Raw genomic sequence first — 16,715 nt, forward strand, 5'->3', positions numbered from 1 at the left:
TTCATTTACCTTCTTTTCTATTAGCATCCTTATCCTCCTTCTTCTCGTCTTTTTTCTATCACTTCTATTTGTAATATTTCTTCTTGAAATGACATGTTTTACCATAATGTAAATATTCAATATATTTCTTGGATCTAGATTTACTGCATGATTGCCCACGATCTTGGTTCTTGGCTTTATATACTATTTTCTCTCTCTTTCTTCCTAATGTTAATGCTTGACCATTTCTACCTTAATCCATAGATTCCTATGTATCTCTTTAGCCATTATAATTGGCCATATTATCATTAAACTTTGACTTATCGTTTAAAGATGAATTACTAATGGTCATTTTAAAGGTGTCCCATGATGTAAGAAATAAGTATAGGAAAAATATTGCATTCATCTCATCTTCAAACTTTCACTTTTGAGCATGCATTTGACCAAATATGTTATTGAATTCATTAAGGTGGAAGGTGATAGTAGAGTCTTCCTTTATCTCCGAATCAAACAAATTTTTCATGAGATACATCTTATTAGAGGTAGCTTCCTTCTCATAAGTATCACATAGCTTCTTCCATAAGTCTGTAGTGGTATCATTCACAATTGTAAAATATACCACTTTTGCCAAGTGCAACATAGTATTGGATTTGGCCAACGCATCAATCCTCTTTAAATATGCCTACTAGTTTTCCATCTATGCCTCTTATGGGCCTCAACTACTTCTTATGAATAAGGACATCCTGGATCTACTCCTTGCATAAACTAAAGTTAGTACCATTAGACTTCCTAATGTTATATAGTTCCTTGTCCATTGTAGATAAGGAACTCATTTATATAAAAATAACAACTAATTGTCAAGTGATAGTAATCAAAAAATCAACAATCTTCACCACAAATTTGAAAAAAATTATGTAAATACTTGCTCAATATAACCAAAACTAAGAGAAGATAGAAAAATGAACCACTATTCATTAGTAATAATGCATATATCAATGTCCAAACATTGTGAAAATCATTGTATATACTTAAAATATTATATTACTCCATCAATACTTCCTTGCAGATATAGCAATATAGTAGCATTCAACTATTCAGAAGTACATCTAAAGACTTATCTTCCTAAAACCTTCACATCATATCAAAGAACGATGTTTCTATCCATTAATGCATGGATAATACGACAATATATACATCTCAAGATTTGCTACAAAATATACACGAAATTCTCTACTTCAATAGCATATGTTGCATACAATAGCAACCTCTAAAACTATGAGTTCTATAATCTCCAACTTGTGTCAAATAACTTGCAACATGAAACTACCTATTTCTAACAATTTGTCACTTGTTTACCAATGCTTATTAACCTATTTATAGTGTCTCTATAGTGAGCACTATAATACTTGACATGTTTTACAAGTTCTAAACAATCTGTATAGAATTTAGAAAAGACAAATTAGATTGTGTAGCACTTACAGGCCAATAACAAAGCCCAAAGCAACCTCAAATTGAAAAACTAAGCAAAATTTGCACTTATAAACAATCCCAGGAATTTGTGAACCTCTTCAAAAAAATCAAATCTCATCCAAAACAAACCTTAAGGTTTCTCTTTTGGTGATGTTGGCTAGAGAGTCCAACCTACTCTAATATCAATTGTTGGAGCTATAAGGAGAATAGAGATTACAAAAAAACAGGGGGGGGAGAGAGAGGAGATGCTACATTTATGGTCCCTTGAATAGCTTTCTTGTGGGTAGCACCTTATTATCTTATCACTTAAAGAATAAAGAAATAGTGTGTATGTGTGTACGTGTGTGTGTGTGTGTGTGTGTGTGTGTGTGTGTGTGTGTGTGTGTGTGTGTGTGTGTGTGTGTGTGTGTGTGTGTGTGTGTGTGTGTGTGTGTGTGTGTGTGTGTGTGTGTGTGTGTGTGTGTGTGTGTGTGTGTGTGTGTGTGTGTGTGTGTGTGTGTGTGTGTGTGTGTGTGTGTGTGTGTGTGTGTGTGTGTGTGTGTGTGTGTGTGTGTGTGTGTGTGTGTGTGTGTGTGTGTGTGTGTGTGTGTGTGTGTGTGTGTGTGTGTGTGTGTGTGTGTGTGTGTGTGTGTGTGTGTGTGTGTGTAAGGGTGGTGCGACTAGCCACATTGGCCTTTACCCTAGCAATAATTTTTAGATCTCTTAACTGTAGCTACATACAACTCTATCTACTATAATGTTGAGCATGTTACAACCATTGACAGGTGTAAGGAAGTTATATTGCATACTCATCTGGTGGGAGACTTGGGTATTGTAGGACAAGTGCTTATATTGTACTATGATAGCTACAATATGATTCACTTAGCATAGAACTTTATCTTTCATTCAAAGACAAAGTTATTGAGGTGAAGTATTACTTCATCAAAGAGGTGCTTGAGGACAAGCACATTGAGCTTTTTAAGGTCCATATAGATGTTAACTCTATATATCCTCTCACAAAGAGTTTATATTCTTGAGCACTCTCCCACTTCAACGTACTGATGGACATTGGATAGTATCTTCACTTTCTTCTTATACGCTTGTAAAGGTGCATTCTCCTCCTTTAAGTGGGGACCATATGGACCTTGTATTTCTTCAAAAGGTATCACTTGTCCATCAATCATCCTCTCTCTCACTTACAATGCATGAATCCTACTCTTTTCCTTTTTACCCTTCTAACTTTGAGTATGTATTCTTATCTTCCTTCTCTCTCTCTACACATTAAGATACACTCTCTACATACACTACACACTATGTTCTCTTACTCTTCTTTCTATCACTTAGTTCTCTCCACACTCTCTCTCTCCATACGTGTGTGTGTGTGTGTGTGTGTGTGTGTGTGTGTGTGTGTGTGTGTGTGTGTGTGTGTGTGTGTGTGTGTGTGTGTGTGTGTGTGTGTGTGTGTGTGTGTGTGTGTGTGTGTGTGTGTGTGTGTGTGTGTGTGTGTGTGTGTGTGTGTGTGTGTGTGTGTGTGTGTGTGTGTGTGTGTGTGTGTGTGTGTGTGTGTGTGTGTGTGTGTGTGTGTGTGTGTGTGTGTGTGTGTGTGTGTGTGTGTGTGTGTGTGTGTGTGTGTGTGTGTGTGTGTGTGTGTGTTGGACATACACATGCACTCTCTCTCTATCTCACTATAAACATATATTCTTTCTCTTTCCCTCAACTCCCTCTTCTCACTTCAACTACACATGCTCTCTCTCTCTAAAGACACACACATGCACATGTTCTCTCTCTTACTCCCTCTTTACACACACTACCTATGAGAGAGAATTAAGAGATCATGTGCGTGAGAGAGTGTTTATAGAAGAAAGACGTTAGAGAGGATGTGTGTGTGTGTGTGTGTGTGTGTGTGTGTGTGTGTGTGTGTGTGTGTGTGTGTGTGTGTGTGTGTGTGTGTGTGTGTGTGTGTGTGTGTGTGTGTGTGTGTGTGTGTGTGTGTGTGTGTGTGTGTGTGTGTGTGTGTGTGTGTGTGTGTGTGTGTGTGTGTGTGTGTGTGTGTGTGTGTGTGTGTGTGTGTGTGTGTGTGTGTGTGTGTGTGTGTGTGTGTGGAGAGAGAGAAAGAGAGCGAGACTCACTCTTCTAGCTCTCCTTGTCTATCTCCCCCTTTCTCTCACTCACCTATCTATACTCTCTCTCTCAAAGAGACTCTTCAATACTTATATATGTATACTACATACATGCATGCATATAGAGAGGGAAGAGAGGAGGAGAAGGAGAAGGAGAAGGAGGCATTGTTAAAAAGAAGTTATTGACCCTCAACTTTGTCACTAGCACAGTTTTTTGTAAATTTTTATAAAGAAAAAGAAAAGATTAGGGGACTTTTTAAATCAACACAATCTATAAAATACATAAAAATTAACTTCAATATGTGTTTGCACATGTCTCTTTTGTGCTTCATTGTTCTCACCATAAAACATGGCTAGGGTTTTCTTTTTATGTACCCCAAAGTTGTGTTGTGCCTTTGAAATTCCACAACATTATATTTTTCCATTTGCTCCAAACTTGCTTTCAAGGATGAATGTAGAGCTTCTAGCTCCAATAATCTATTTTACCCATCTTCCAAAGCTTCCTAAAGTCCATTCAAAGAATCTTGTGAGTGTAGTCAAAGTGTTATATAAAATTGATTGATGGGATTAATGTTCTTGAAATTTTTGTTTAAACTATTAAAAATAACATCATCATTCGCTTTCCCAACATATATGAGTTATGAACTAATAAAATGGAAAGGGGATTAAGTCTATTAATAGGATCATTTCAATACAAGAGGAGCTTTCAAATCATGAGGCCCCGTTATTGTCTTTATTATAGCATGTTGCTATGATCCATACAAAAGTGCAAGTATGCTTTCCTCTCATGATTAGCTATAATATTCCATCAAGAAAATAACTCTTATTAGAAGAGGATATGAAGAGTTGCTTGAATGGGAAATATAGATAAGAGTTCGATTGAGCTCATTGGAGAAAGCTTTATTGGAGGCCCTATAGTTGGATATCCATTGTAGAGTATGGCTAGATGCCTTTGGAGGCAAAAAATATATATATATAGTGTGGGGGGAATTTGTTTTTTAGGTTCAAAATTGGTCCACCTTACTGATTTGGCACTTTTGAGAGAGATGTGGCTATATCACTGCCTTCGATGCAACTCATGTCCTTACATGTGTGTAGGTCTAAAGTATTATAGAAAGGTAGCACTTGGGGTCAAATAAGGGGAGACAACTCCCCACTTTCTAGATGGGGAAAATCCAAAAACAAAGGAGGGTAGAGACTAAGAATGTAGAGGTAGGCATGTAATGATGACCATAGATAAAAAAATTAATCCAACCTTAAAGTTTCTTAGCCATTTTGGAGTCTAATTTTTATTGGTGGTCTTTTGTCAAGAAATTGAGACTTGTTTTGCAATTTCACCCAAGTATTCCCTCCTATCGATGACATGTTGCTACACCACATCTATAGCCCTCAAATGTAATTATGTTTAGTAATTTTGGTTTACTAACTTCTTCATTGTTCCTCTAGCCCCTTCTAGTCCACTTCTTCCTAGGGCACATCAAGGCTAGGACATATTTCGATAGCCCCAACCAACCTAGTGTTAAGACGTGAACACCTAGGAATATGCAACACATGTTTCCTTTGGAGAATTATTTTCTAGTGGAATCCTCTTTAATATCACCACTAGTATACTTGTGACACCACTTTTCATATATGTTTCTTTTAACTTTTGTAGACACAATCTCCACCTCCTCTATCCTCAATAGAGTGCCATAGGACTCATACTCCAACATCAAGGGAGCAATGCTAGGAGAGAAATGAGACACTAGAAGTCGACATAGACATGATGCAAAAAAACCTACAATACCAACTACTTTCTAGAAGTGGATATAGCCATAGGAGACACTAAGATAAATGTAGGACAATAAAATTTATTTCCAAAACTTGCAAAGAAAAGTACAAATACCCCACCATATAAAAGTTTAGAATTATATGTGGATGTAAAAGTCCTATATGTTTATAATTATCAATGTATGCCTCTAAATGCTTATGTGTTATCTCGCATGCCCTATAATATAAGTGGTTTACTAAAATATTTGCTTAAATAACCAATGGCCAAAAATTGGTTAAAAGGCTACTTTTGAGGGTACGTAAGGAGGAGCATATATGTCTCATCCATTTATTCAAATCAAATGAATTGATTTACTAGAAAATTCATCCTATAGTAAAAAAAAGTATTGTAGGCCTTAAACAAGAAAGCAACAAAAATGTATTGTAAGATATTAAAAAGTAATCCTAGATTTTAAAAATATATGTAGAAATATGTGTGAATGTGAATGTGAGTGTGCGTGCATGTACACATGTTATGTGCACTTCTACACGTGGAGAATGTTATCACACAATGTCTAATTATAGAATGTTGGAACCATGATCACTATTTGTTTACTAAATTTATATTTAACAATTGTGTGTATTTAAAATGACTTCTAAAAATTCTCCAAGGATGTGTATGAACTAGAGTTTCACCTTGTCTCCAAATAAAAGACAACTTTAATCCAATGTGCAATGAATGTAAGCTCACTTCCACATAAGTGAAATATCCCTATAGTTATATCTAGCTAAGCTAGCCAAGCTCTCTAAGAGAAAGAAAAGATAAAAACATGCAAACATAAAATGTAATGAGCCAATGTCCCCATCTATAGTAATGAGTCAACATCCCCCTATATAGTTAAGAACCCTTAAATGGTCCTAATCTAAGCCCTAAATTCCCAAGAAGATCCTACACCTAAAATCTAATTCACTATAAGCTATCCCTACCCTAAGTATTTTGTCCTCAATTTTTTCCAAATACATTGTGGAATCCTATAAGGAAAATAGGGATTGTAGATGTCCCTACATGATTGTCACCTGCAACTTCAATCAAAATATTATAGGCTCATGCATAGCATGCTTGTGAGATTCCTTACCCCATGGGTTCAATACGAAAGTCGCATAATGCTACCTCTTGACGATGGGACTACTGTATGGATAAAAATATATAGACCTATACAATGAAGTGGCTTCATGTTTGTCTTCATGATCATAAGCCATCCATGAGCCTCTTTGCCTCATAATAGGTATGCTACCTTGATCATGAATATTACGTGCATGTAACTAAATTGTGCTTCTCTTCACCCTTGAATGGCCAATCCTGAAGTTGCAATCATAATGGGACTATAAAACATTATCTTTTCATCATCCTTGGGCTCTACACTTCATTAGTCTCCTAGAAGTCTTTTTGCTATAAGGGTATCAATGAGTGATTGCTCTTATCAATCAACATGAATGCATCTTGACCCAAACAACCATGTCATCTCTACTTTTGCCACTTGACTCAAACAAATAACTCATCTCTACTTTGAGTGTCTTGTAAAACTCCTAATGATCCCGACCTCAGTGCATCAATCATCATATAATCTCTTGACTGCATGTCTCATCTCCCTCTTCTATAGGAAGTTTTTTTGAAGATCTCTAGAACCATACAATGATTAAGCAACTCTAGATAGTTTGTCATGTCAAAGTCCTTATTCTTTTGTTCCTTGCATAATCACACAATTAACATCAACCACCTTATTGTAAGCTTACCTTTTCTAAATGTACAAAGTTTCACCATCTTAAGTTCCTCCATCTAGAAAATTCACATTAGAGGCCAAAATGAGTAATTTTTACCTTCAACTTGAGTATATTAAGCTTACCCCCTTTGGCCTAGGTCAAGAATGGTGCCTTACATTACTATAACTAGTTAAGAAAAAGAAGCAAGCCAAGCTTTGACACCAATGTATGGATGATACACATAGTATGATGATGATCCATATCATGTACAATCTATATTGAGGCATAGCAAGCTACACTCACACTAACACATTAAATCCATGAATAAACCTCAAATAAACTATATATTACCCCTACTTAAGCTCATTAAACTTTGTCAATATGCAAATCACAACCTTAACAAGGGACTATTGTGTCCAAAGCTACATTTTTTGCAATGAATCATTGCTTATGATGCATGCAAGTTCTCCAAGTGGCATAATTATCCTTTTGTGTATTGGTATGCAAGGACCACTAGTGATGAGTATAAAGTTATGTTAGTTGTGGAACATCAAAAAGATGAACCAATGAAGCCCATGACACAATAAGAGTATTGCTTATGTATTACGAGTTGTCTTTTAAGGGGTTAGTATACTTGTTCTTTCCGGTTCTCTTATCCTTCAAATTTGGAGTAAAAAACGTTGTTTATAAATAGCTAGTCAACATCAAGTGCAGTACATGTTTTTTCATATTGATAATTAATTGCAAACAAGGAGTTTCTCTTTTACATTCTATACACCTTAGGGGGTATGCTATAAATTATGTAGTGTGGCTGCTATCTTGAAGGATATGCTTATTCATAACATAATGATAATGAGTCCAAAATATAACAATGTAATTGAGTTGACATGTAGCTAGAAGATATTGAAATCATCAAGAGCATGTATTATTCTTCCTTCATGCTTTCTTGGAGATTCTACCCTATCTTCCAATACCAAGAACTTGACATGTACTAACAAGTCTGCATCACAATGATTTCCACATGGATACTCGACACAAACAAGCACAAAGAATAGACACAAACAATGATTCTAATAGAGCAAGAGCAAGTACATCACCATGGATAGCACAATGATCACCAACAACGATAATTAATTGGAGAAAAACAAGCTCACCTAGATGTGATGACAACTCAACCGACGACAAGAATCGTAAGATAAGAATCACATGCCTTTAATCAGATTCATGCTCTTTTTTTAAAACTAGATTGACACACATGTAACATGCCGCCTATTGGGTGTCCTAGCATGTTTTTAGTGGTCCATCAACGAATCTAAGCGACACCGCCGAAAGAAACTGGGAAAGACAAGCATTAATGGGGCTTAAGGTCTGTGGGTTAGGACCCACCATGTGCCTACTGCGCTACTCTAATCACTCATAAGCATGTGGTCTTTTGAAATAACAACTTATTGTATTAGATCTATCTGAGTCTGGATTACAAGAGAAGATTTTATTGTAGTTACATCTCATGGATATCTTCTAGGTTTTTCCTGAGTATCTCATATATTCTAGATCACTGGAGCTTGTACAAATTATTTCCTTGTGAGTTCAAGTTCTCTTTGAGTCCTGTTGGGACAATTAGCATGGTTATGTCCAATGTTGTGGCACTCGGAGCATCGATGTTTAGGTTGCTTTGGACATTCCATTTTCAAATGACCTAGAACCCACTACACCTCTTCAGGATGATTAGAAATCCTAGAAATGTTATCGACATGTAGTACAACTTGCATTGGGCTAAACCTTAATCTTGTAACTATAGTTAACCCAAGTAATATAAGTCGCATCTATTTTGAGCTTAAAACTTGCAAATGATTAGAGATACTCTAGCAAGGAATGATAGTTATAATATCGACTGCCCAAGCACGTTTTTAGCAGTCCATTGAGAAATGAATCTAAGCATCGCCACCCGGGCACTCCCATGGAATGTTTCGAGGTTTGTCGCCTAGGGTTTCCTGAGTCCGCCTCGCAACGGAACGTTCGTAACCAAACCCACTAGGATCAACCTAAAATTTGGGCTCCTAGGGTCAAGGTCTCCTGACAGTATTCTAGCATTGATTCTAGACATCCTACTTTACGTAGAGATACCCAATCCGAAGCAGACCCATGCCGCACTTGGTTCAAAGAGAATGGGAAACAAGAGGGATGCGCCACTCAAGCTCTCTACCCATAGGGCATAGTCCCATTCTGGTCCTCTAAAATGGCATGAATCGGGTTCTAACTTAACAATACCTAAAGGTCAAATTACGGTAAAACCTTGTGAGAAGCCTCCTAGATCTCTAGGACCACCTTGTCGTAGGAGACGGACCCGTCTGAAGTTCCGCCCACCCGCTTTCCTTGATAGCTTTAGTTTTCTAATTAGGTCCTACCACAATTACGTGTGACATTTAAAAATAGCTTCCTTAATTAAGCCTTTAGGGAACAAGTTCGTTCGTGCAATTTACAGCACAAACACGAAAAAGTGCAAGCAATCTTTTTGACAAATAAGTTCCTTAACTTATTTTCAAGTTAATCTTTGTCTCCCGCCCATACAAGAGAAAGTATGTATCCCTTGTGTCCAACAGAAGTACCCGGTCCAAATCGCATGGCACTATAATTTCCATCCCTTATCTAGAATAGGATCTTTCAACGCCCTAGACTTTGGGCTCACGACAATCTCCAGCTCTGTCTTGGACTCGACAAGGGGTGTCCAGAGCTCCTCTAACCTGAACCGATCTAGGAGTGAGACACAATTTTCGTGGATGGCCTTTTCACAACTCGACCTTCAGCCCATGAATCGAGTAATGCCCTCTCAAGTTGAAACGCGACGTGACATTGGAGATGATCCACCCGCACAAAATATCCTTCCTTAATTAATCTAATTAAGAATCAAGCACAATCAAGGCAATCAGCCTGGTATTATCATCCAAGAAAACTTTCCTTTATTTCTCATGGCAACTTGTCATCATAAACCCCTGCCATGCATTTACCATCAAGCACAAGCACTTGGAATAATCACCCAAATCACATCCAACAATTAGTTTAATGCAAAAGCATTTAGGACGTTATTTGATTAATCAACAAAACAATGGTATCCTTTTCCAAACATTGCAGGAATAGTCACAATAACCTTTCCATTGCATATTTGCTCTCCCTCTTGGGATCTAAGCGATTCCATGCAAAATTTACTTAACACTTTGGCTAAGACACATGCCAAGGTCTTATACAACTATGCAAGAATGTAAATTCTATTGAGTACTTATATTGATCGATAACCTAACCCTCTTCTCAGCAAATATGAAAGCATCGATCTTTCCTTTGCCTCGGGTTTCCCTAACCCCTTGAGCTCTCTACTTGCCTTTGAGGCTCGAAGTTGTCTGTATCTAGCCCAATCCCCAAATTTGGATTGATAAACATAGTGGTTATCGAGCAGATCCCAAGGCATCTTAGCCTTTAATCCTTATGATCATTGTTTGTACTAGTTAAGCTCAACATCAAGATTCCCAATCTAATGGCATGAGCTATTAGCGAGAGTTTGGCAAAGGTCTAGAGCTTCAAAAATGATTCTCTTCTAGAATAAGTTGCTTGCCATGTAATCTATCAAACATGCGAGTTGCGACATATACCTTTGAAGTGATGAAAAATGCACCTACTACTACGAGGACATGAAGTTGACAATGCTTGAGTCTTATATATTTATGAATTCATCTTATAGCATTTAAATACAATGGTCTTTTCTTGATACGTGTATTTGGGGAATTCAATCTTTCGATTACTTGCAATATAGTTTATCTTTTTTAATGTCCTATTCACGTACGAGCCTAATGCATCTCATGCGGGAATCAAAGCAAGAATTTATCAATTTGGGAATACATTACTTACGACTGGTACCGTTGTTGGATGGGCAGTGATGTCCTCGCTCAAGGCTTTCATTACGGGATTGCCATCCACGTGTGACATCTTCCGCTTGGGGGCCATTCCCAATCTGTCTTCCCCGGACGCAAATCACACAAGACTTTCGCATCTTTTCCTTGGCTATCGGGGGCCAAATTGGGAAGAAAATTAAATTGTAGTAGGGTATAATTTCACAAAAAAGGGGAGCAGGTGCGTGTAGCCACCCTCTTCAGAGGGGAAGAGAAAGAGTCCCTTTTTCAAAAGGCTTTGTCCCTCTCTCTCTCTCCCTTCCTCTCTCTCTCTCTCTCTCTCTCTCTCTCTCTCTCTCTCTCTCTCTCTCTCTCTCTCTCTCTCTCTCTCTCTCTCTCTCTTCTTCTTCTTCCTCTTCTCTCTCCCTCTTCTTCCTCTTCTTCTTCTTCTTCTTCTTCTTCTTCTTCTTCTTCTTCCTCTCCCCCTCTCTCTCTCTCTCTCTCTCTCTCTCTCTCTCTCTCTCTCTCTCTCTCTCTCTCTCTCTCTACTTCGGTAGCAAAAAGAGGGGCAAGAAGTGGTATAACCTTTTCTTTATCTCTCTTACCCTCTCTCTCCCTCTCTTAGCAGTTGACAGTCTGGAGGCATCCACCTTTCCTTACCTTATGTTAGGGGGGGGGAATGGTCCTTGGCCCTCCAAGTGGCCGTGGCCTCGATACGCGCAAGGTACGATGCTTGGCCATGTGGCCTTCCTCCCTCCATCTTCGTCTTCATCAACTTCCTCTTCTACTACGACTTTGTCAGCGTCATCACCTCCTCCCTCATCATGCTCGTCAAGTCATCCTTCTTTCTATCGTTACATTCCTTCTCCCCTCGCGATCATCATCATGATCTTCTCCTCATCCATGTTGACTTCTTCCTCCTCGCCATCTATTGGCGATGACAAGGGGGAGAATTAATTTTTTTTAAAAAAAACTTAATTACAAAAGGGGAGGGTTTTATCAGCTCCACAAGGGATATTACAACACACAACCATGTAATGAGATTATGTTAATGTTACCGTGTTTCCCGCAGCACAGAGGAGCGAAAAATGGAAAAAAGGAAATAGCAAAAAAGCCGCAGGATAAAAGTAGAAAAAGGCGCCTTGACCGGTAACTAGACCCTGAAAAATTTAAATGTTCAGGCCTCAGAAAGTCTTAGTGCCGCCCCGAGACAACAAAAGAGTAAAAGGTGCACCATTAAATATGGAAGCGCTCCCGAATCCTTGTAAAAGAGCGCTAGGCTCGTTCCTGTGCAAATTGTATGCATTAGTTGGGAATATGATAAAATTAGAGTGGTGGGAAATGGGAAAAAGGGCCTAGGCTATGGCCGACCATGTAAAAAAGGAAAAAAGGGGATGACCACCCAAAAGGGATTTAGGGTTTTGTATATAAAGTTGAAAAGTGAATGAGAAGCTCATTCTTTGGTGTGTGGCAAAAAGAGTCTTCATCCTCTTCTCTTCTTCTCTCCTTCTTGCTTGTGTGTGCTCTTGAGAGAGGGAGTGTGAGAGTGTGAGGGAGTGAGTGTGTGGGAGTGAGGGATCAAGAGAGTGAAGCTCTTCACCATCTCCTCTTCTCTTCTTCTCTTCTCTTGCGTGCACGGCTATGGAGGATGGAGCTTGGAGATGGAGGAGCCTTGAGGATGCTTGAGCTAGCATCGAGAATCGTGGAGCTACCGAGGTGTGCAAGAGAGGAGGCTACTCACATTGGCATCAAGGTAAGCTCACTACACTCGTAGGATCGACGGCGCATCGGCTAGGTGAGAGATAGCCATTAGAGCTTGCTTGAAACGCTTGAAGCAATAAGCGGTCCGTGGGTCTTGGCAGTTGAGCGAAAGCTCCCACATTTTGGTTCCTTTGCCGAGACCAACGGATTCAAGCTTGAGCACTTGCGCGCCTCATATCAAGCATGGAAGTAGGGGATTCATCCCCGAAACGGAGCTTGAGATAGGTAGGAAGTTTTGGTGTTTTTTATCTTCAAAACAAGTAGTATTTTGGGATATTTTGGTTGTTTGATGATTGGAAAGCATGGAGAATCTATTTCAGTTTTTTGCCTTTGATTTTTGTTGCATTTAGCATAGGTTAAAATTAGAAATTGAACCGGAGAAGGGTAGGGTTTACTGTTTCAAAACAGGGCAAAACAGGGCAAAGATCGTGCAAAATGGGTAAAATGCTCCCTAGTGAGGCCTAAGATCAGCAAGTGAGTGATTGGCATCAACGCCACACTTGGGAAGGGATATAAGAGCCAGGAGGCCAAGGGAGAGCTCATTTGCACCATTTCAGTGAGAGAGAGAGAGATAGAGAGCTCCAGCCCGTATCGATTCGATCGCATCAACGATACACTTACCGACCCGTTCAGGTATACGAATCTCTCCCTCTACTCCCCTAGATAGGATTTGGAAGTGTATGGCCATGGTGCTGACCCATATCTGGTGAATCGATCGAAAATCGTGTTCGCGCGGGTTACGCGCGTCGCATTCGACCCGTCCGAGTGGCCTTTCCTGGGCCGAGTCCCAGAATCGGCCCTCGGCCCTTGTCATTCGGCCCACTTGGCCAAACCCTAGGCCCTCAGACCGTCCGAGGCAACCTGTCCGAGTCAACCCATTCGGTCGTTCGAGTCAAAACTTTTTGCCACGTGGCACATCCGGCCTCGGCCCGTCCGAGTCTCAAATTCGGCCCTCGGCCCAAGTGCCGTTCAGCCCATCTGAGTCAACTTGTCCGAGTTCGTCATTCGGCCCGTCGAATCAAAACCGTCCGAGTCTATTCTCAAAATTCGGCCCTCCACCCTGTGCCTTGGCCTATCCGAGTGACCTACTCGGACCCTGCAATTCGGACCAGTTGGTCCAAGTGCAACTTTTTATCAAATTTTTCAGAAATTTGACCTAACCTGGCAAATACGCAGCAGCGCAAACTATCGAAACCCTTCGGACACTCAGAACTTGATGCTGGTACACGTAATAAGAGAAATTATAGTGTGCAACCGCTGGGCAGCTAGAAGTGGGCAGTTGCGAGACCCAAGGACTTAGACGCGAACCGCTGAGCTGTAAAACCTAATTGACCAAAAACGAACAAGGCGACATACGAGGAAACCCTAAACCCTGACAAAACGGCTAGAAAATGGACCTACAAGCCTATCAGGTCTGAAACAAGCGAGAGTGTGTAAGACGCTGAGGAATTGCTTGCTGCACTCACATTGAATTTCCGCACTTGAAGTACACTTAAGAAAGCTGAAAGCTTGATTGGGCACAAGTGCACGAGAAACGACACACTCATAGAGTGACCATAAGTTGAGGTTTGTATTCAATAACCAAAGGAACTCACTCAGATAAACCACTCAAGGAACCCACCAATAGGAGAGGACCCAAGACATAGACAAACCATCAAAGTGCAGAATAGGACCAAGAAAGGAGCGCCAACGATGAGGAGCTGTCAAGTCTATTCAACCTGATCAGCAGCGTAGTGGAGCGTGAGAACTCGACCATGACGGAAGAGAGCTCAGACCGTCGGTCTAATGAGGAGCTCGATTTGAATGTATTCCCAGATACTATTCAGCAAGCTGGTGAGCAATTACGATGCGCATGCCCGGTACGAGCACCGCGGTAGGATAGCAGACACAATCATTGCAGATCTAGAAAAGGAGAGAAGGCTAGCCCTCAAAGCATTGCAGGGCATAGCCGAGTACAATAGGGATCAGAATGCTAGGAGCCAAAGGCAAAGCATGGAGCTGCATGAGGTGCAGCGAGTGCTGAACTTGGCTGGCTGAAACCGAACGGACCATGAGAAAGCGCTAGAGGGAGACTTGACGTTGAGCGAGAAACGGCTACTCAATAATACAGTAGTAGAGTAGAGTGCCACCACACTAGCGATGTCGCTGCTCGCAGGATTAGGGGCGAACCAAGGCTCAAAAAGCCAGGCCAAAATACGGATTGTTGCCAAGCAACTCAATAAGTACCAACCTCATGACGACCCATACAGCTCTATTGAGCAGTTTGAGTAAGTCTGCAAAGCCAATGGCCTCAACAAACAAACTCAACGCTCGCAAGCATTCGGGCTTTGCCTAGGCGACAAGGGTAGGACATGGTATATGAGCCTAGATGCTGCAGAGCGAGCCAACTTCAATGACCTCAAGGATCTCTTCGTCAAGAGATTCATCAAGCCCGGATACTCTGATAACCTACTAGTACGCTTGATGAACATCAAGCAGAAAGAGAAGGAGAAGATCTGCGACTACGTGACCCATGTGAGGAGTCTCTTTAAGAGAATCCCTCTGGGCGAGCGACTGACAGAGCAATTTCGACTGTATTCATCATCAGAATTCGAGACGATGAGTTATATAAGGCTTTGGTAGGCAATTCAAGCTTGCAATGGGACGCAGTGGCTAGAGTGTTTGAGGAAGCCATCAGAGTCGATGATCAGCTGAAAGAGCGGAGCTCCAGGAGCTCAAATTTAGAGGAGACCAACTCGCGAAGCTCAGAGAGAACATCAGCCTCTAGTGAGCGGTCAATCCCATCATCCCAAGATAAGGGGAAGGCCACCGAGACAGACCAAGGCTTGGCTAAGGTCAAGATGGAATTAGCCAAGTTGCAAGACATGTTGAGATGACCAACACGCCCGCAAGTCCAATGCATGTGCTGTGGCAGAAACCACTTGCCAGCCGATTGTCAAGACCCTAGGTCAAGACCTTGTGCTAACTGCAGTAGGTTCGGCCATGATGTCGCGCATTGTAGATTACCAAGAAGACTTCCATACTCACAACCCTACGGCCAGCCATATCTAGCGAACAGGCCACAGCCATTCTTCGGAAGGGGAGCCCCATTGGCTCTTCCCGCGCCTAACGATATGAAACCAGCCATCCCTAGAATGGACATCAACCCTACCGGCATTCCTAGACTGCCTGGTCCTTACGTGACCCACCCACCGAACGACGCTCCAATACACTACGTGGAGGAGCCGAATGATGAAGAGACCTACATATACCCTTACGTCTTGCACGACGATGAGGGCAATGCGGTCCTCATGGATTATCGACCCGTGCCAGTGATGGCGTTAGGATGAGGACAAGGTAGAGGCCTAGGAGGGCAGCCGCAGGATCCATTCACTTGTTGGACTTATGGTCACCCCGGTCATGTCTCATCAGGCTGCCCTGAAAGAGAGTAGCAAAACAGAGACAAGGCTGACCAAAGGTGCGCAGAGTGCGGAATCACCCATCTCTTTGTAGACTGCCCAAAGCGAAAACCATCTTCTAGCTCAGCCAACATACCATCTGTCCCACTGAGGCTGTTTGGTGTCGAAAACCTCGATGGGGAGGCCACGCCTATCCCTTGCGAGTAATGACTCGGGCCCAAACGAAACAGGCTGGCATCTCTCTACCAGGACCTAGCAATCTTGACACAACCTCGATAGGGAAGAAAAGCTGCAGGCGGAAAAAGAAGAGATCAGAAGCTAAGGTCACACTAAAAACCGAGAGTGCTACAACTCTGCTTGCTGGAAAGAAGGTTTCAAACGCGGAGGCAGAGACTTCAACCCCTAAGACGGCCGAAAAGGGAAGCGCTAAGGTAGGGGAATACCCGCATCCGAAGCGACAGTTAGAGGCAATAGAAAAGGTGAAGGAATGGGTGAAGGAGGCTCAAGAGCATCTCAAGGACGCTGAGCCCATCATAGAGGACAAGATCGACTATCTCTCCAGCATAAGCGCGCCAATATCACCCCTTCAACCTAAGTCGGCAGAAGCAACCGCGCCACAA

This window comes from Lygodium microphyllum, chromosome 21 (genome assembly GCF_053477565.2).
Source record: "Lygodium microphyllum isolate KBCC chromosome 21, Lygodium_microphyllum_v1.1.10, whole genome shotgun sequence".
Lineage (NCBI taxonomy): Eukaryota > Viridiplantae > Streptophyta > Polypodiopsida > Schizaeales > Lygodiaceae > Lygodium > Lygodium microphyllum.